Genomic DNA, 20,907 nt, shown 5'->3' with positions numbered 1-20,907 from the left:
AAGGGGTTGCACTTGCTTTCCAAATCATTCTGGGATGTGTAGCTTGCATACTTCACTGCAGTTACTCCTCTCTTCTGAATGTTGTGCCTTGAAGGGAGGAGCAGGCTAACATTAGGGAGAAATGACTTATGAAAATTAATAAGCAGCACAGATGAAGTTGGCTTGATAAGGGTAGTACGTGTTTTCTTGGATTTGGAGGAGCTGCTGTTCTCAGTTTAAGCCATCACTATAAGCTTTTAATAGAGAATAGATTCGCTCCTGTGTTTTCACTGCTGTGAATATTATCACACAGTAGAGCTCTTGTGAGGACTAAAAAGGACTTTTCTGTGCAGAGTGAATATTGCTTTCTGCATCTGACAGCACCATGATTGTAGAAAAGATCAAATTTTTCTCCAGAGACTGAAGATATTTGATAAAGCATTTCCACACATTACGTCAAATAATGAGGTATTTTCATAAAATGAAATAAGGAAATCATTATTTGTTAATTTAAGAAATGATCAAAAGTAGAAAAATGAAAAGTGTATTAGGTTTATTTTTGTATAATTTTTCAAAGGGAATTAGCAAATGAATTTATGTTGTTGTTTTTCTGATTTAATTGTTATGAAAGCCATTTTCAAATTTGATGAAAAATACAAAGTCTAAATCACTCATATCTAGAAGACAGGGCTGATGAAAATTTCTTCCAAGCGAGCTAGTTTTCACTCATTTGTTCTGGTCACCCAAAAGTACAGAAAAATTCATAGTTTTAGAAAATACTGAATTTTTATTTCCCAGTTGAGTCAGAAAAGGGAGCAGGAAAGAAATTTTACTGAATAAAGTAATATAGGCACAGGAATCTTAAATCCATTCCATGTGATTCAGCACAGAAACAGGTATGGGCAGCTGCTTTATTCTCACCAGTGCTCTTGCTGTGTTAGTAGGCAGTCACAATGAGTCAACAAATTAGTCAGTGTTTACCATTTAAAAACATATTGCTCATCGCTTCTGTTTTAGGAAAGGTTTGGTTACATTTAATCCATCTAATCTCTTGATTGTACAGAACTATTCTGAGGCACGTTACCTTCCTCCCCACTGAACTCAGACAACATGACACTATCTTGTTTTTCCTGTAATCAGGAGCTAATGGGGACTACACAAACTGCTCCCTTCACTCTACCCCATTCTTCTCCACCTCCCTCTGAGGCAATCAAACTGTGTAATCATTACAGAGGCTAATCGAGACAACAGGATTAAGATCCAGAAGCTCACTGTAAGCCTCCGCTGAATAGTTATCTCTAAATAGGCCAAGAATAGAACCGTGAGTAAGTCAGAAGTTCTCTAAGAAAATCATAGATCTAGTGGGAGAGAAGGACGTAAAGTTAGATTTTGCTGATTGCATGAGGCTGTGTGGGAGGCTTCAGCTACAGTATAGACAGCAGGTGCATTTCCTTTTTTAAAGGATATATACATGCTCTTTTTAAAAATCTGTCATAATTTATATTTGGTAGTTGTTTGCCCTCACCTGTTTCATAGCACTCGTTGCTATGTAAGAATTCTTTTTGTATGCGCATACAGGGATGGTCTGGAAGTCAGCTTTCATGTATGTGAGTGCTTATTCAGCAGGAGATGTCTCAGAACCTGAAGTGTAAAGTGTTATTAAAAATATTCAAAAGCTTTATGACATGTAAGGTGTAATGTATATGGAGCATAACTTTGGAAGAAAAGGAGAATCAGCTCCTAGTTCTCTGTGTGTTTGAGAGTGTATCCATGTAGGACTGCTAGTCTTCATAAAAATAATCTTTAAGCATAAAGAGATGAGCTGTGCAAAAGAGCTGAAGGAATAAAAGGAGAAAAAAAAGCATCCACAGAGATTGGGGGGGGGGAGAAATAGCTTTCAGCTGTTCATTGGTAAAGGTATTAGAACTAAATAACAGTCTGGATTGTCAGAAAATCCTTATAAGCTAGTTTATTTACTTACTTTTAAGAGAAAACACGTTTATATTTGGCAGCACTTCTAAAACTAAAAAAATATGCAGCAATATTTAAAGGAAGAGAAACTAAAGATATAATGTTGATCTTTATTTTTTTGCTTTAATAGTCCATATTTTCATGCATATCCATTTATATACAAGTAGTTAGTGCTCGAGAGAGGGAGGAAAAGCATGGCAGGTATGTGTGTGTCAGTTTGTGTAGAGAATGTGAATGCAGGTTCTCTGAATGAAAAATTAATTGACTGTGTACTGCAGTTGGTAGTGGACAATGCTAAATGCACTACCCAGCTGCCAATTAGAAAGGCAGATTTGTCTGGTTTTCTTTACAGTAATTAAGTGGTGATTTGTTTAAAATCCTCTCATGGTAAATAAAAAATTTTCTAATTTAGTGATAGGGTCTTTATTTCTTGATAGCATCAAATATTTTGCTGTGCACATTTGTATCATGGATAATTTGCCAATGTACTATTTTTTGCCAATATACTACTTTCAATAAGTTTGTTAAAGAAATAGGAAAAGGAAAGAGTGCCTGGGCTGTTGGGAAAGTACAGAGTTACTATACTAACATGCATAGACACGAGAGAGTATTATAGGCTCTGCTGAGCATTCCTCAGAGGTGTTAACGACTTTAAGCCTGTCAAGAATGTCTCCAGCTTGTACAGCAAAGACAATTCAACAGTTTAATAAAAAGGTGTAACATTTCCTACAGGTGAGCTCAAGTGATCAAAGGCTATAATGGAGCTTTTGTTACTTCATTCGAAGAATGCATTCTGGAGTTTAACCTTTGCTTTTGATGTAATGTCATCTTTGAATGCTAACAGCCTTTTCTAGGAAGGATTAAGTTGTTTGAAGTGTTTTTTTGGTCTTATTTAGGACCTGGCTTTGAAAACTAAAGGAAGTGTGGAGTAACGTGCTATAAATTATGGAAAGGCTTCAAACAGTAATATCTAGAAGAATGAAACTCATGAAATAGAAGGTCAGGACTGGACAGTTGAATTTGGCCAACTAGGTTTATGTCCAACTTGGATGTCTGGAGTTTATTCATATAAGAAGACCCTTTTGGCTGAGAATATTTGTGAAATGTCTCCAACTGGTCTGTGTTTGTGGATATGATACTTGCATTTCCATCCTGGAAGTGAATATAAACAATCGGCAGTACATAACAATAGCAAAGCTGAAACTGTATAAGCCCAGCGTTCACTCTGTCTGAAAGATGTTTCTGTTCTTGAGGCAGAGATATAATAATTTCTCCTAAGCCCTCACAAGATTTCACCTGAGCATTTTTGTTACTATTACCAAGCCTTTGACTGGCTGCTGATGGCCTAAGGAAAAATGTATTTGCCTTTGGGCTGGCAAGGAATGGTGACTTTTGCCACCTTGTTTTAATCCTACTTCAAATGCATGTTAGGAGTCTATGGTCACACATTTAGCATTCCTGCAAATGCAAAGGTAGAAGCCATACCATCACTGGATCCTCCCAGTGTTCCTAATAAGCATTCCCACCTCCAATTTCTCCTCCTGAAAATGCACCCAGCAAGCAGAACACCTAATTTCCATAAGCTGTCTTGATGTAGGGAATAGCAGAGATACTGAAAAATAATATGAGGCATGACTTTTAAATAAATTCAGATATGATGGTGTCAAAGATTAAGCAAAATATATAGAAAAAATTAACAGAAGTGACAGCAGGAAAGTCATGCTGGTGTTTTATTTCTGAGTTACAAAAGCAGATAGACAGGGCTGATTAATTCTAGTAGTTATTACCAATTAATTGATTGTTTTGGCCCTGAAATGCTAATATATCTCCATCCTCTGGCATAAGGCAATTCAGGTTGTCTTTAGAAGCATCTGCCATGACAAAGAAACCAGTACATTAGTGAGCGTTGCAGAACAGTTTTAGGCAAGGATGTAAGCTGTGGGGAAATTCAGAAATTCCATATTTTGGAGCAACAATTTGGGCTTGAGGTAGGCAGTAATACTTCCAAATTACTGGGGCATGTTGTACTTTCAAAGTCTGAAATAGAAGGCAATGGAAATAGGAAGGGAATTGGTGCCTTTCAAAAAACACCCCCTTGCCTGATGTTTGTTTCTCCACCCCTCCTCCCCACTGTGACTTTCCAACACTACAGAACAGATGTGGGTCCTAGGAAAACAGCTTCAAGACACTTGTTTCAGATTGCCAGAAACAACAGCATTGTGGCATGTTTTAAAGTTTAGGGTGAGGTTCACTCTCTCAGTTTGTTGCCTTCATCTCAGTTTTTCTACAAAGTTGGCACTGGCACTTCAGTTCAAACTAGTAATGCTCTGGTTGTGCATTGATTCCTGTCCATTGCCACAGCTCCAAAGTGTTTCATAAATAAGCAGTGGAATTTATTTGTGCCTTTGAAGTTTTTGCACACAAATGGAACACAGATATTAGACTTTATTCAACACTGCAGTCTTGTGAGGGTATAGGCAGCTGGGTGAGAACAATGCAAAAGCCTGCTGAGGCACTGCCATGGCTGTAAGGTGCAGCATGGAGGCGTTAGGAGTGAAGGTCACAAGTAAAATGCAATCCCATTCAGATAACAGAAACCTTCACAAATGTGGCCTTTCATCTGTGTCCTCATTTCTTACACATCTTCTTTTTCCAGCCCCTTGGGAAAGTCCATCTTTCCTCATGGTAGGGATGATCTTTGAGGAAGGCCTTCGGACTCTGGGCTTCATCAGAAAATGCAGACTAAAATCAAGTGTCAGGAGAACTGGAAAAGAGAAGGGAAGGCAGTCATCTTAATGGAGCCAGAATTACAAGGCTGCTCAGTAACATTCATTTCATCTCTTGGACTGACACTGAAGACAGAGCAGATGAAGGGATCCAAAAGAATGATTTTGTGCATCCAAGTGTTCTAAGTTTCTTACCCAGTTTTCTCAGAGTGACAACATGAAAACTTCTGCCTTGGCCTGCCTTAAATCAGAACATTGCCACCTGTGTTTTATGAATTATTTTTAATGAATGCCACCAGAATAAACATTCTAGGAGTAAAATGTGGCTTTATTTCAGGGAGCTGGAAATTTTGACACAATGGACATGTTATAAATGAATATAGTCATTATATGTACTATTTAAAGCATGTATATGTACCTGTAGAAGAATATAAGTAATTCAGAAATCTGTTTATCTGTTCAATAAACTTTTAGGCAGCAAACTTTGAGGGGATTTTGTGAATATTCATTTTTTCTTTGTAATGCATTTATTTTTTTTTCAATTCTGTTATTTCATTCCTCTCTCATTTAGATTGAAAATGGCCTTCCACACTTTTGATATTGAGCATGAATGTTGGACTCACTGACTCAGACAAGAGCAGTAGAATATGTAGAGAGAGGAAAAAGTTATACATTTAGGGAAAATAGTCCCCATTTTAAGTTATGGGCATATGTAGACAGATATGTAACACGTGAAATACATTTGTAGAATCTCCGTCCACAGATTCATATACTTTTCATAATAGATGAGAAGCATGAGGAAAAATCCTATCTCTTCTGAAGACAGAGGTTGTAGGACATCACTCTAAAGACTTCTCCAAACCTCTTTTGTCAACATCAGATGGATTATTTGCCAGCGCAGATACACTGAATACAGAAAAACAACCACAATACATATATAAACACATGCAAAAGGTCATGTGGTCCATGGGAAGGAATCCCACTTCTGCAATTCTTAAAAAGTCTAAAATACTTTGATTTATAAGGCCTAACCCAGTGTATTATTGTATACCTTTCAGGATGTTCATTTTTTATGTCCCAGATCCACCTTGCACAAAACTTGTTGGACAACTTATCCAAAAGTACCCAGCTGAAATTCTTGGTCTTTGAAGAAGTAAAATACAGTGTGCTCATTTTAGACACCACTTCATTTCCATTTCCGTAACTATTAGAGAAAATAGAATTCTACAGGATTAGAAATAAATTAACATTTTTATTGCTGTTAGCAATGATTCCAGTTTTTGGATAGCACACGCTAACATATGAGTTTGAGGACTGCATATTAAAATTTGTTTGTTTTCTCCTGGTAATACTGACAAATCCATATAAATACTGCTCACATGAAAGAAATTTTGCCTCACAACTTTCAGGAATTATATTGTTTTAAATTGAGACATTGTTAACCAGCATATGTAGTGATTCATTTTTATGAGCTCTGGGTGTCTTTCATCATCAATATAATTTTTTCCCCTTTTTATTAAGAGTGGTCATTCTTTTTTTTATGAGAAGAGGCTGCTGATCCTATGAAACTATTTGAGGGAATAAAAAAAGACATATCTTGAGTGAATGTGTTCTTTATTTTATGTATAAATCCATGCTATAATTTTAGTTATAGAAGCATCCATGAATACTAAGCAGTGTTCCCTTCTTTATATCTTTACTCATAGAGAAGTGGTTGATGTTTCTGAACAGACAATGAAAAATCCTGTCAAATGATTGTAAAAGCTTCCTTGCTGAACCAACTATTTGCTGCTTTTGCTACTGCTGATGAAAGAAATGGAGGTGTTTTATATTTAAATGTTTATTTCATATGTATCATGATAATGAATATTTTACTGTAATAGTTGACCTCAAACCATGCCACAGGGAAGTTTTTTCATAAATTCCTACTCAGTGGAAGAGTAAACGGTTTTATATTATGGAAATTCAGATAGCTACACCTCCTGTAGAAAAGCAAATTAACTGACTGGAATGCCCCAACTTTTACATCAAATTATCATTTTATTGTCCTTTTTCCTAGTTCTGCTGGTCACACATTCTTTTGCATTCTATTGTGGAAATAAAGTGTAAATAGTAAAATATACTGGGTTACCAGAGAAATCTGCATACCTCTAACTGTATATTGCAAAAGGAATGCTTAAAAACTTATTTAGTATCATGCAGCGCCTTATGAAATTCCTAAGGCAGGGTGAGGCTGCTGCCTTTATTAGCAATGAGAACTGTGGGGTTTGTCTTGTACTTATAATTGAAAAACAATTGTAAAAACATTTTTTCTCTGAATTTGATTCTAAGGAAGCCTACTTGCAAAATCTATTTGGTTAGGGAAGAGAACTGGTGATAGTTGTCATGTATGTTGTCTTCATAATAAAAAAAAAAGCTTAAATTCAGGTGGAAAGGCGGAAATAGAAAAACATAGAGTTCACTTTTCAAATTTTTAAAGCTATTAGAGGAAATAATTCTCTAGACACTTAGGCAGAAAATTTCTGAAGAGATATGTTATTAAAGCGTGCAGACTCATCTGAAATATTTTCTTGTTGCTGTAATTCTAGCTTTCTATGGACTTCTCAGCTGGATTCATTTCAATCAAGAAAACATGAATGAGAAAACATGAAAAAAGCCCTAGAATGATTTTTTAGATTTTTGAAGTCCGTGCTCTCCAGGTAGCTACTTACATGTTTTCCTCTCCTGGTGCAGCCCAAGACTGTGTCCTTCCATCCTGTCACTGGCAGCCTGGGAGAAGAGGCCGACCTTCACCTGGCTACAACTCTTTGCAGGGAGAGGGTGATAGAGTCCCCCCAGCCTCCTTTTCTCCAGGATGAACACCACCAGCTCCATCAGCTGCTCCTCACAGGATTTGTGTTTCCAGCTCCTTGGCCAGTTTCACCACCCTTCTATGGACCCTTCTCAGAGGGCTTCCTGAATTGAGGAGCCCAGAACTGGACACAGCACTCCAGTGTGGCCTCACCAGTGCTGAGGACAGGGGGAGAATCCCTTTGCTGGTCCTGCTGGCCACACTGCTGCTGATACAGGCCAGGATGCCTTTGGCCTTCTTGGCCACCTGGGTCGATTATGGTGAAACATTCCCATAAAGTCAGGAAAGAGCTGTTCCTCTGCAGGCTAATGCTAGATGCTGTCCTTAACCAAGCAGCCCACTGATTTATGCGTTAATGAGAAATAGGTTCTCTGATAAGGTTTGTAAGATTTTTGGGATCTCCTAGGTTAAAAATCAAATGTTGAAACTCAAAGTTTAAGCAGTGGTTTACAAATCAACAAATGTTTTGAAGTGTGTGCTTTTGCTCAGTGCAAACTTTGTTTCCTAACCTTTCCTAGTGTACCTTTTGAAAAACAATGATTTGAAAGCAGACACCTATATACTGTTTTATCTCTCAGGGAAATTAAAGAAGGAGGCATTCCTTCAAGTTGGGTCACTCTAAGGAGCTTCTCTTTCATCATAGCTTCTCTTTGACAAAATAAGGCAATTCTGGGCAATGTGAGGATAAGGGGAGATGAGACAGACTATAAAGCTTTTCACCTGGAGCAGAGGATTTTTTTCTCCCATAGTTGCGTCAAAACATGTTTTCAGCTTCTGTGATTTTTCCTAATCCTGTATGTTCCTTTCAGCTGTTTCAGCATGCAGGGCATGTTTACAGACAAGATAATGTAGGCAGGATCACTAGCTGGTTTATAAGAGTTATTCATAGCTCTGTGCATAAGTGAGGATAAACAGAAGAGTTTATTTTCTTGACAAGATTCACTGTGTTGTAGTTAGATGGAGTAGGTTTAGTGTGTTGTCCTAATCCAGCTCTTGCAAACAAGATATTTATTCAGCAAATCCCTTGCAGTGGATTAAAATCTTAACCTTTTGAATCCCTTAGCATGAAGATAACATCACAAGCAGAGGCAGTCTTGAAAATATTTCTTGGTGTTATATAAATATTTGAAAGGGAAATATATCTTAAAGCAAGATAAAAATTTTTACAGTATAAAAATATTGAACATGACAGAAAATATTTATTTGTTAGTAAAAATATATATTAACAAGTCGCTCTCGTACATGAGTTATTAAGGGAGTCTTTCCAATTGAGATCTACAAAATAATATTCACTTAGGACTTTTAATAGGTCAGGAAGAGCTACTGACAACTCAGGGCAGCACTTCCTTGTATAGACAAATGATTAAACTAACCTTTGATCAAACTCATCTTTGTACACCAAATTCAGAGTCATCCTTGCTTTTACAATGTCTTTAATAACTAGGTTCTCTCCTGATGAAATTTCTTCTTGTCTTTTGTATTTTAGGGAGGAGTTCTGTCATTCTGCACAGTAGGAGTAACAATATTGCTTTATTTTGAAGACCCTTTTTCTAGATAAACTTGCCAAAATTATTAGTTTATGAGAATTATTTTGTGATATATTTTAAAAATTTCAGCTATATTAAAAAAGGAGCTTTCCTCTCAGAATGAGTGGATATTTTTTTCTGTAAATACCAATCTTAGTTATGCTTCCACAATGAAGAGTGAAGATCATGGAGATGAGGTGTAACTATAAGTATTTATTCAGATTTGGAGACACAAGTTTGAGGTGCTAAGCCATATAGTAGACAGAAGCAAAGTTGCCTTTGCCAAAGGAATGTCTTACTATATATCAAAATGAGACACTATTGTATTTCAAGAAATAACCCGTAATTCCAGAAATATTAAAATATTGCTAAATTTCAAGCAGACCAAGAGAATATGCAGCTGAGATCCCAATGAAGCCAGTAGTAAAACACCACAGTAACAAACCCCAGCCAGTTTTTTTGGTACACCAGAAAATCCTTCTTTCCAAAGTTAACTAGCCTTGCTTAATTTTAACCTTGTCCATATTGGTTACAAATAGTTGCTTGCTTTCCTCGTACAAATTCTAGACCAAGAGGTTTGACCCTTTTCTCTTTTATGTCTGTAGGTCTCTTATTCTCTCATCCAAGAAGTGAAAACCCTCTCGATGTGCAGTCAGCAGTCTGGTACATGATGTAGCTGGGGTACTGTGGGTAGCAAGCCAGTGCTTCAGAGGTGGCCTGTGAATAATTGCTGCTGAGCTGTTGGAGTTGCCAATCTGGCAGGCAGGACGGTGCCTGCTGCAGAGTGCAGCCGTGCTAGGCAAAGCCATCCTTCCCTTCCGCGTGCTTTCTGTGTGCGGGGCGGGGGCATTCCAGAACCCGTCGGGCTTTTTGTTCACCACCACTATCACTCATAAGCAGCTGTCACATGTCGTATTTTCCGTCCTTTCAAGCATCAGATGTGGTACTGCTGAATAGCTGCAGCGCATTGATTCTGGAGCGCCGGTTGCGCCGGGTTGCTGAGTGACTATTAGCTGTGGCAGGCCGACAGACTTTTTCCCAGTAGTACTCCTAAGGGGGTCCTCAGTAAAAAGGCAGAATGATTTTTGAAGTTTCTTTTTCTATCTGTCTGCCAAGAGCTTCCAAAAATAACCCCTATTGCTCCTGCTATTAGAGCTGAGGCTGGAGCTACGCACTTGAGGAGCGTTCACTGAGCTCAGCGTGGATCCTGGCATTTCAAAGCCAGTGCTGCTCCATGCGTAATTCAAGCAGAAAAGTACTTACACCCCTTGCCCTGCAGTGGGCCAGGCCAACTGTCCTGATGAATTTACAGGCTTTAATGTTTCACAGCCACTTAACATTAAGCATGACTCCTTCTGACCCCCAGCCCTCCCAGGCTGGAATAACAGGCCGTTCAGTGCCTTACCTAATTGGTAAGGCAAGATAATAATGAGAGTAAAAGAGACACGAAGACAGATCATGCCTAAATGAACACAGGGGAGCTTAACCAGCAGGAAGAAGAATAACTAAGATCTTGTGCCTATTGTTTGCATAACATCCTGTTTTTATAAATGCAGCTTCTTATCAACACTTCAATCACACATAAATGCACAGAAAAGGACGAATGCAGATGCTTGTGACACAGGTTGAGCTGCTGCATATCTTTCCAGAACCAGGAAAAAAAGATCATGACTTTTTTTTTTTTTTTTGCTAACGTCCTCAGTAGAGGACTGCTGGTTTTTTTTTTTTTTTAATTACAAAAGTAGCAATTTAGCAACACAAAGGAAATAAAAATTCATCTTTGTACATCTAAATTTATTTTAAAAATGACTCGACAGAACCAAGGTCTTTGCAACTTTTATAAAAGCAATATTCTAGCCTTTTTTGGATTCCTTAAAAGCGGTTATCAAGATGAATGAGAATAGTGGTGTGTAATTTCAAAAATGTAATTGCTTCTCTCTCTAGCTTTCTCTAAGCATTTTCAAGGTCACCGTAAAAGGGGACAGATAAACCTACAATCTAAGTCTTCTCCTGGTGTTCCATGCCAGTGCATATTACTCCCTGAACAAAAGTCTTGTAATTTCTGGAATTGTTCATTTCTACTTTTCCCACCTTCTCAAAAGGAGTATGAAACTCCTATGATTTTGCATATCATGACATAACACTAAACCTCTGGGTGACCATGAGGCAAAGTAAACTTGCATGTATTTTGAAGTACAACTGCAAATGGATGAACAAAATTTATTTCCCTGTCATCTGCAGTGTGCTTCAATTCTGGTTTGCTTCTTCAGTCTCATAGGTAAAGAATGGGCTTGTTGACAGAGGATGAGAAATTTGAGCTCGTGTTCTCTGTGTGGTATCTTCAGGCCTGCCCTAGAACATCTTCCCTGCCAGTGGGTTTGTCCTCCCTTCTGCTTGGGCCACATTTGAGCAGCTCCTGTTTTCATTCTCACCCCAAGATTCTTCTCTGGAGGGTGTCAGGTAGGGACAACACTGGTGCTGCACTGTTCTTACAGTTCTTACTACAACTTGGAAGGTTTCCTGGGACAGCATCTCCAAATTGGATCCATCTGCCAGGTCATGAGAATGCCAATAGGATGCAGTAAGAAAGGGAATAGGTAGGTGCCATGGTGGGCATTCTTTGTGTGTGTAGAAAATGTAATAAAATCTTCTATAAATACTTAGACAGCTTCATGCCATGTCTTTACTGGAGGCTGTGGAAGCTAGAGAATTTCAAACATCACCAAAGGAAATGGTGAAACTCTTCACAGGAAGAGAACACACCATCAGTATAAATCTGGCATTTTCAAGATGATCCTCTTAAATCACTGTTATGATTGTTTCAGCACTAGTTTTCTCAGCTCAAGAGGATTTGTAATATCTTAAAAGGGACAGGATGAACAAAATTCCGATATTTTCTTGGCACCTTTATATCAAAAATTAATGCTCAGTCTGCTCTGACACTTTGGCTTTTGTGATGGAGGCCTGTAGGAAACATGAAAAATTATCTAGGAAAGCAGACTTGATAGAAATAGAGAAGTGGAAACAAAGTTGATTTTTTTCTATGAAGTTCATTTTGGGGATTTACTTCTTTGATTGAAAGAAATTTCACAGCCATATTTTTGCAGCAAAAAATTATGCTCAGTGCTAGAGGCCTTCTATATCAGCTGCCTGATTGACTTTCATCAGCATGTGGAGGGTCTGCGAGGAGGAAGACTTGCTATAACTGAACACTACATCTCTTACTTGGGTGGGAAAAGAAGATTCAGTGACCCATATTTTGTCAGTTCAGGTACCCTGTGCCCTTGACTCTGTAGAATATAATGTTCTGTTACCACTTCTTGTATTGGTTACCCTTCTCCTACTTATCTTTTTTTTATTCTGAATTTTCATGTGAGTTATAATTTCCAGTGTCCTTGTGTCCAACAGAACAAGACATATGCACTCTCACATAAAAACCCCCAATTTTTTATTATTTCCTGTGGGACTCACATGCACACACATCAAACCAACAAAAAGTTAAACAGTATTACCTGGAAAGATGCTTCTGTTGTTGCGATTAACAAAGATATTCCAAATGGAACTCCATTGGCAAAGATGATGTGGGGACACGTGCAACTAGTGAGGGCTCTTCCGGAGAATTACTTGTTCCTAATTTAGTATCTCACTCTGATCTACCAGAAATCTGATTCATTAATCTTTTAGACATACTGGAAAATCCCATCTATTTTAATAACCACAAGAGAATAGAAATGGTTGAGGGTCCTGTGATTATGATTGATCTTTGTTAGGTAATCTATGGAAGATACTCTATTAAATTATGTTGATCGACAGTATTTGAGTTTGTAACGTTCAGTTAATTTTTTAAGGGTTCTGAAGTCTGGATTGCTGTCGATTAGCATTGTTATAAATGAATATAAATATGTTCCACAAACCGTAGCAAATTGAACTGTGAGATTTTTGTCAGTGAAGTTATTCCTAAATCAATTATTCATAAGTAGTTCAAATGATGATCAAGTTTAATGCAGTGCCTACTCAACAGAAGCAGGAGAGCTATTGAGAAAGGCTTTGAAGAGCCAGTTTGCCTTGTTCCATGGTAATCCTAAACTGTTTACTGTCCAAATAGCTCTGATTTTCTCTTATGTTTCATTGGGTTTGCTTACGTGCCTTATATTTCATTTGCTGGCATAGATTTCAGTTATGGATTTTCCTGAATTTGGCAAGGGAAGCCAAAATAATTCTCTCTCATTGTGACTGTAGCCAAGGGGATCCCTAGCAATGGAAACAGCCAATAATTTTTAGTGTTGATTTCCACTTCCCTGGAAAGCTATTGCTCCTTCCAAACAGAGGAGATTTAGGGATACTTTGAAGACAAAACCCCCATGGCTTGCATTAGGTGTGGCAATCTGGCAATCATCTTCAGAAAACTCTCAGCATTTGGTCTCAATCAAGTCTCTATGATCAGCGTTTCAGAAAGCAGCAGTAACCTGTCCCTTATCTGTCTCATGACAAACACTGTAATGATAAAATTGTGCCAGCGGATCTCTGTGGGTAGCTGATGAAATTTTTGCAATAAAAGAGGAAGGCATCATTTAATTTTTGCAATAAAAGAGGAAGGCATCATTGTAGGTATCATCCACTCTATCTCTGGCCATGTAGGAGTGAGAAACTCCTCTGTTTTTTCTAAACTCCTGTTAGTGGATGAGGGGGATTTTTTAAGAAAAGTAGGGTTTGCAAGGGTGAACAGTGATTGGACTCTTTTAATTCCATGTATTTCAGAACATTTGAAGCTATTTCCAATGCATGGGATTTCTTTCTTGTCCAGGACTGGTCAAAATTAAAATTTCCAATTCCTTCCAATCAGCAGGGCTGAAAAGTAGATCTTGTCTGAGATGTTTCCCATGTTAGCTGGTAGTACGTGAACCCTAAATAAAGAAGGGATAAGAAGACACTGATATTCTATCTCTTGGATATTTGTCTACCTTCAAAATCAGATGACATAGTGCACCTTCAAAAGCCAAATTAATCAATTTAATTACGAGTACCTTGAGGGGTTTCATTCTATTAGAAAGAGTCTGCTTACATCATGCTTTTCCAAAATAATCCTATCAGTGCATTTACTCAAGCAGATGAATCTTGAGCTGTCCTCTGGGCTTCAAATAATATGTAATAACTTGCTGTAATAATATTAACAGAGAAGTGGGGAAAGGTTCAGTTACTAACACTACACAATCCACCTCAAACCTTGTTTTTTTTAAATATTTTTTCAAATCAGAAGTGTAATTTAAGGATAAGACATTGTTAGCTATCCTGCCTTGCTTGGGGCTTTGCTGCAGAGTGACAGGTCTTTCTTCCTCTGTAGACTGAATGCTCTAATTACACCTACTGCAAGTCAGAGCTACACTACTACAGCATCAATGCAAATGTCAGATGTCTTTTCACTTTAAACTGTCTACTCTCTAATAACAGTGTCTTATTTCCAGGAAGAGTTTTTAGGAAATTTCTTTATATTTAGATACCCTTTATTTGTCTCCTTTATGTCTCTAATTGTGTTCAATATCATATTTCTTTTCAGAGGCCTGAGTGCAGTGCTTTGAAAGTTTATATGTTAATTGCCAAGGTCAAAAGAAAGAGAAAACATGCTCTGATTGTTTAATGACAAGTAATGTGATTTGAAACAGAAGTTTAATGGACTAGTCTGTCTCTTAATAAAAAGTACTGTTTCAGGGATATTGAACATCTGCAATTTAATTCAAACCTAGTCAGTACAATACAACAGGTTGAAAAATATTTTTAACACTCTTTCTATACAATTCAAAAGCTTAGTAAAAGCCCAGCTAGTAACTTGGCCTTTGTTCAGGAAAGTCATCTATAATGCCAGTCCTGCATGTGCTTGTGAAGCTTTGCTGTTTGATACTTGTTCCTCTGCTCCAAAAAGTCAGTGTCCAAAGCACATGAATAGATTTCCATGCCATTTCTGCACCTTTGTCAAAGATGACAACTGTCTTTGGTGTATATAAGAGAATTGAGACTTGGCTTTTTATAATTTCTAACTAAGAACCTGCTCCTGCTTCCACTGAAACCAGCAGTGATTCACACACCTCAGCAGAAGCAAGATCTGTGTTGCTACATAACATTTTATTGCATTGCATAATATTGAACAAGCTTTAGACTTTGCACTGCATAGAATCACGGTGTCTTTTGCAGAGCAAGAACGTTTTTGACCATAGGTGATTTTCCCCTCATTTAATTCCTGCAAAACAAACTAACTAATCCAGTCTCTTGACTTATTTGTATCTGGTTTCCAGTAATAACTATGCTTGACCTGTTTTAAACAGTATACAGATCACCTATATGGTATTATCTTACAGGTATCAGAGATGAGCAGCTAAGTGTGTGCTTGCAACTGGATTTAGCATTTGCTTTTTTAATAGACATATCATCAATCTTTCCACATAGGAATGGTATGGTTCAGTTTGAAAATGTGGCATATAAGCTCCCTTCACATTTATCCTCTGTTCAGAGCACAGAGCATTAATGTGCATGCTTTTCTTGTCTATGTGCAGTGTAAGTTTGTGTTAGAGGACTGTACCTTGTTCATTTTATGTTCATGGCATCTAAGTTTAATGTTCAGAAAAATAAAGTAGTTTATTTATTGTGCTTATCCTTATTGGTGCTATGTCACAATGCCACGCTGCTGCTCCCTGTAACTATCTTGCTTCTTTGGCTTTCAGTTTCAAATAATAATGTTTGGAAAAAAGAAAAATTAAGGAATTTTGATTTTTTTTATAAACAGGGATCATGGCTCTGATCTTGGCTTTCAGTTCAAGAAAATGTAAAAAGTACAGTGAATTCTGATATATAAAAAGCATGACTGGTCTTGTCTTCCTTCCCCTCTATCCAATGCAGTGGATGAGCAGTTTCAAACCTCAAACAGCTGACAAATACCTATCATTTATGTACAGCAGAGGCCACTAATCAGCCAAGATACGTCTATCACTGTCTTCTGTTACAGGTGTGCCTTTGGAAAAAGGTTGTTGCAACTTTTTTTTCAAGAAATAAGTAACACTGTCCTTGATTTCAAAGTTCTTATCTGTTCCTGATGGCTGTGCCAGTACCTTTCTTCAGGAAAGAGTTCTATTGGCATTGGGAAAGAAATGCACTGACCCACTCACAGCTCCCTGCATAGAAGCCTGCTCTTATAAATTACTGTGTCAAAGTGACTTTCCAGTGGTTACGACATAGCTAAGAAATATTTGTATTTTCCAGGATTTAAAGAAGTGCAAATGCATATTTTTTCTGTATTTCTCTACCTGCAGCCATGTGTTGAGTGTGAGATGTCTGCTTACTTTGCTACTGAGGAAATCCTCAGGCTTATCTATTTAATTTTTTTTTCTACTGAAATTGAAGCTCTTTGGACACTTGGTAAAAGGGTTACATACACATTGTCATTTTTGCAAGTCGCCAATAAGTAGTGTGACACCAGTAATAAACTGAAGGCATGTCAGTCAACACATACAGGGCTGGGGGTGTTTTTTGAGTGGGGAAGTTGCTTTTGAACTTTTGATTTATTTTCTCATTGCTGAGGAAGAATTCTCCTTTCCTGAATGTTTTTTAAATGCAAAATATATTTTATATATATTTTAAACATGTTTATAATTATATAGATATAAATTTATTTACTTCTTTAAAGCAACAATGCATTGTTTGGCAAGTGAAAACCAGTTTATCTTTTTATCCTGAAGAAAGTCTGCTTGGAGACAGCTTGACATGTGCTTGTTGTAAGATGTTTCTCGCACATCATAGAAACTACATTCATTTGGTAGTCAAAGGAAAACAATGTTTCAGATTCAATTTGCAACTTCTCTAGAAAAAACATGAATTTCGGTACCAAATGAGGAGTTCCACATTACAATAATCTTGGCAGCAGCTCAGAATTCATGGTAGCAAAGTTCTTTTTGGCAAACTGAAATTGGGAGGAAACCAAGAGCTTTTCAGTTTGAAAACAATTCTTTATTTACAAAAAGATTGCTTTGTTTTTCAGGTTTTTGTTAATGAATTCCACTGGTTGTAATTTCTTGAAAGGTTATTGTTCATTACCATTCTCAATTGGTCTTGCATAACTTTAAATAGACAACAAAAAGCCTAATATTTAAAGAGAGGCAAGATTCTCAGTGGTTAGTATCTTTAATTCTCTGAAACACAGACAGGAGAAATTTTACCTTCCTCTGATTTTTAATTTATTTCCTAGAAAATATCAATGATCAAAAATAAATGACTTGCAGTCATTTGCAGTCAAGAATTGAAAGTTTCTTTCTTATATTTTCATTTTTAGAAGTAGGAAATGCCATTATAAGTCAGCTTAGAGTGGGCTTCCATTGCCTGTCACATTCCTCCCAGCAATATTTCATATCTTGAACTGGGATAAGGCCCAAACACAAAATTAAACTCAGGGTTGATCTCACAAATCACTCTTATCTGAACAAGGAAATATTAACTTCTGGACTTCTGGTCTGAGTCCTTTGTAATCTCTAAAATCAGAGGTAAGGGAAGTCATGTCTTTCCATTTGGTATTGTGATTGTCAAAGCAGATAAGACTCATGCCAGCTGTTCATGGCTCAATTATGATATTTGACTAGAGAGAATTTTCTCAGGAAGAAAATAATATGAATATTCTCTTCAGCACTTGTGGATGTGAAAGTTTAATTGTATTTAAAGGCAGATTTTAAATCATATGTAGTGGTGCTAAGGCTGAAGTGAAAATACCTACATTAATATTAACAGTCAGGCCCAGAGTTCAATTAAACAATTAGGATATATATTGGGAACTTAGCAGGAGGTTGGGAGAATTGTTATTTTGTGGAGTTTGTGTTTGGGTTTTTTTAAGAAACAAAACTGCTGTGTGCATATATTTATTATTATCCTATATATTTGTAAACAATATGCAAGCCACAGCTTCATAACAGCAGATAAAGGAGACTTTTAAATGCTGGTATTGTTTTGATGGCAAATCCTTGAATGTTAATGTGAGTTGTGGGCATGAAATATTTCCTGTAGAATACGCCGTGCAGCCCACCAGAGATTTTATATGTGAGTGAGGACTGTGGGAGCCACTGGAAGAGCGTGCCTTTACATTTTAAGTGGACAAGAAGTTTCTGAGAAGAAAGCAGCTGGAAGAGAGATCCATGATCAGTTAACCTAAGCAGCAGCTCCACTGTGCCATTCTGGAATTTTAATTGTACTGTTATGTAATTTTTAAACAGCCGCATCATTATGCAAATGTTTGGTAAAATGCACAGCCCTGGGTACCTTAGGTAACCATCAGGGCTTGTCCACTGCTGGAACTGTTACCCTTAGTCTCTCTGTCTCATAATGATTAAACATAATGTAAGAAATTTAGTGGTTCAGGCCAAATAATTGCTACAGAAGGTCCTCCCAAGGGCACCCTCTCTCTCTATTTCTGTGTACTGGACACGATTTTCTCATGATTAAAATTCAGGTGCAGAGTTCTTAATCAGGCACAAATAAACAAGAATTATGCTTTGCTGGGCTGACAGCGTGGGAGAGCTGGTGGCTTTGCTCTGAGGACAGGCCACTGCCACATGCTTCCCTGGAGCTTGATCATGGTGGTCACAAGTCTGTGCGTGCCTTTGCAGAATATCCTGAGTTGGAAGGGACCCACGAGGATCATCCAACTCCTGGCCCTGCACAGGACCACTCCAAGAACCACACTATGTGCCTGAGAGCGTTGTCCCAATGCTTTTTGAAGGCTTGGGGCACGTGGAGATAAGTTGTCCCCTGCAGATGCTGAAAGTCCAGTGTGACAGTGCAGGGCTAGCTGTAACTGCAGCACAAGCGGGGTGATGATGGCATGTGCAACATCAGAACAGGAAAATCCACACACATTTGCAGGAACAGAGATAAATGGAAACTCGGGACAACATTGTCCTAAGCAGTCTCAAACACAAAATTACACAAGCCCAAGACTGTGAGGGAGAAAGAACAAGGTTTTCTTCCAAAACACCTTTTGGCATTTTTCAGCAGCTGCTTGAAATTGTGTGTCTGTATCCTGTGCATGTGTGTGTGTGCTGGGCAGGATCAGTGCACACAGGACACAGCTGGCCAGCTGATTTGGAGACTGTCCTGTTGAAACAATTCTTTGATAAGAACTTTTGTTCTGGGCCTTCTTCACAAAGAGACCACCAGGCGATGCAGATGAACCCACGCAAGGGAACTATAAAAGTGCAAAAATTACCTGAGTGAGACACTGCAGAATGGAATCTCCCTTACAGCCTGTAGTGAGAATGCTGATGTGAAGTTCTTCCCTCCTGCCCCTCACCACTTTTTAACTTCCTACTTTTTAACTTTATCAAGATGATTTGTCAAAAAAGGTAGCAGGAGGAATTCAGAGAGGGAGCATATTTTTTGAATATGGTTAAATTATCTTTTTAAAGAAAGCATTTATTGATCCTATTTCCCTCTGGATGTTTATAGGTGCATTTATATCTATCTATATACATCTTTGTGTAAATTTTATAAATAAGACATTACTATTATAGGGCCTTTCATCAAAACAGCTGGATGTGGAAGTTTTTGTATTTTTTTGGAAGAGGCATTTTTGTAAGGAAAACATTTTTCACAGTCTGAAAACTAAACAATAAAGGGTATGCTGACAAGAAGCATATCATAGTCCACAGCAATATGAATGATATGAGTTTTCTGTTTAGGAAAGGAGGCAGTATTTAACAAAGGCAAGTGCTGGCTGACTAATATTTATGTTTGTCTCTCCAGCAAGTGATATTGAAGTTGTGTGCAGGACAGCGGGATCTCCGCAGAGCAGGCGCCAGATTGCTTCAGGTAGATCCTTAGCGAGTGTTATAACCAAAATGTGTCACTGGAAATTCTGCGAGGTGATGAGAGCGACTCCAGCCCAAGCGATGTGCAGAAGGAAGCGGCTGGAGCGGCAGAGCAGAGCCTGCAGAAGGATTCGGAGCAGGGTGAGCGCATCGGCAGGTGGCAGCATCGCCACAGCATCGCCCCGGCTGGCTGACAGCCCCAGCGCTCCCGCCGCAAGTTTTGCATATGGAAAGTTCTTTGACCTTTCATGAATTTATTGTCACCCTGGCTGAGTGGCACTAGGTGCAAATAGTCCGCCCCTCCTTCAGTGTTTGCCTGTGACTGGCTCTGGTAATTAGAGATTTCCAACTCTCCGAGCTGCCCGGCTCATTTGTTCCACTCATTGTTTTTGCTACGTGACACAACCCAAATTCTGCAGCTTGTATTTACACGGGCCGGTTCTCAGCCTCACGCAGAGAGGAGCCGGGCTGCAGCCCGCTGGAGCTGGGGGAGGATGGGGCTGTGCAGGGAGCCTGGGAGAGGCTCTGGGCTTTGGGATGTCTGTAACCCTCGGAGTTTGGGGTTCGGAGCCAGCGCTCAAGCACCATTGTTAAAATCGGCAACTCCGTGCGGAATTTCAAGAGCAGGCTTTTATCGGGATTCCCAACACAATCGGAGGGTTTTGTTTGCGCTGGCACTTCTGGCTGATAAATGCATGCATAAATGTCAGCGTTTGTTAGTGGATATATTATATCCGCATACTTACAATGAGTGAACCGTCCTGACCAGGACGCTGTAATCAGCCACCTAGTTCTCATGTCAAGTGGCAGCTCTCAAGGAGTTCCTCTCATTTTTTTCCTTATTTTTTTTTTTTTGTCTTTGTCCACCCCCCGCTTTCCCCCACCTCACTCATATGAAATACTCTTTGGGTCCTTTTTTTCAGATTTTATCAGACTCAGGAATCAAAGGTCAAGCTCCAAATAATGACCCTCCCCCCCAAATTTCAGCTGCTCATTTCACAGTGAAGTTAGTTTATCTT

Source organism: Zonotrichia leucophrys, chromosome 2 (assembly GCF_028769735.1).
Source record: "Zonotrichia leucophrys gambelii isolate GWCS_2022_RI chromosome 2, RI_Zleu_2.0, whole genome shotgun sequence".
NCBI classification, from domain to species: domain Eukaryota; kingdom Metazoa; phylum Chordata; class Aves; order Passeriformes; family Passerellidae; genus Zonotrichia; species Zonotrichia leucophrys.
The sequence above is the reverse complement of the archived record's forward strand: the minus strand, read 5'-3'. Positions refer to the sequence as shown.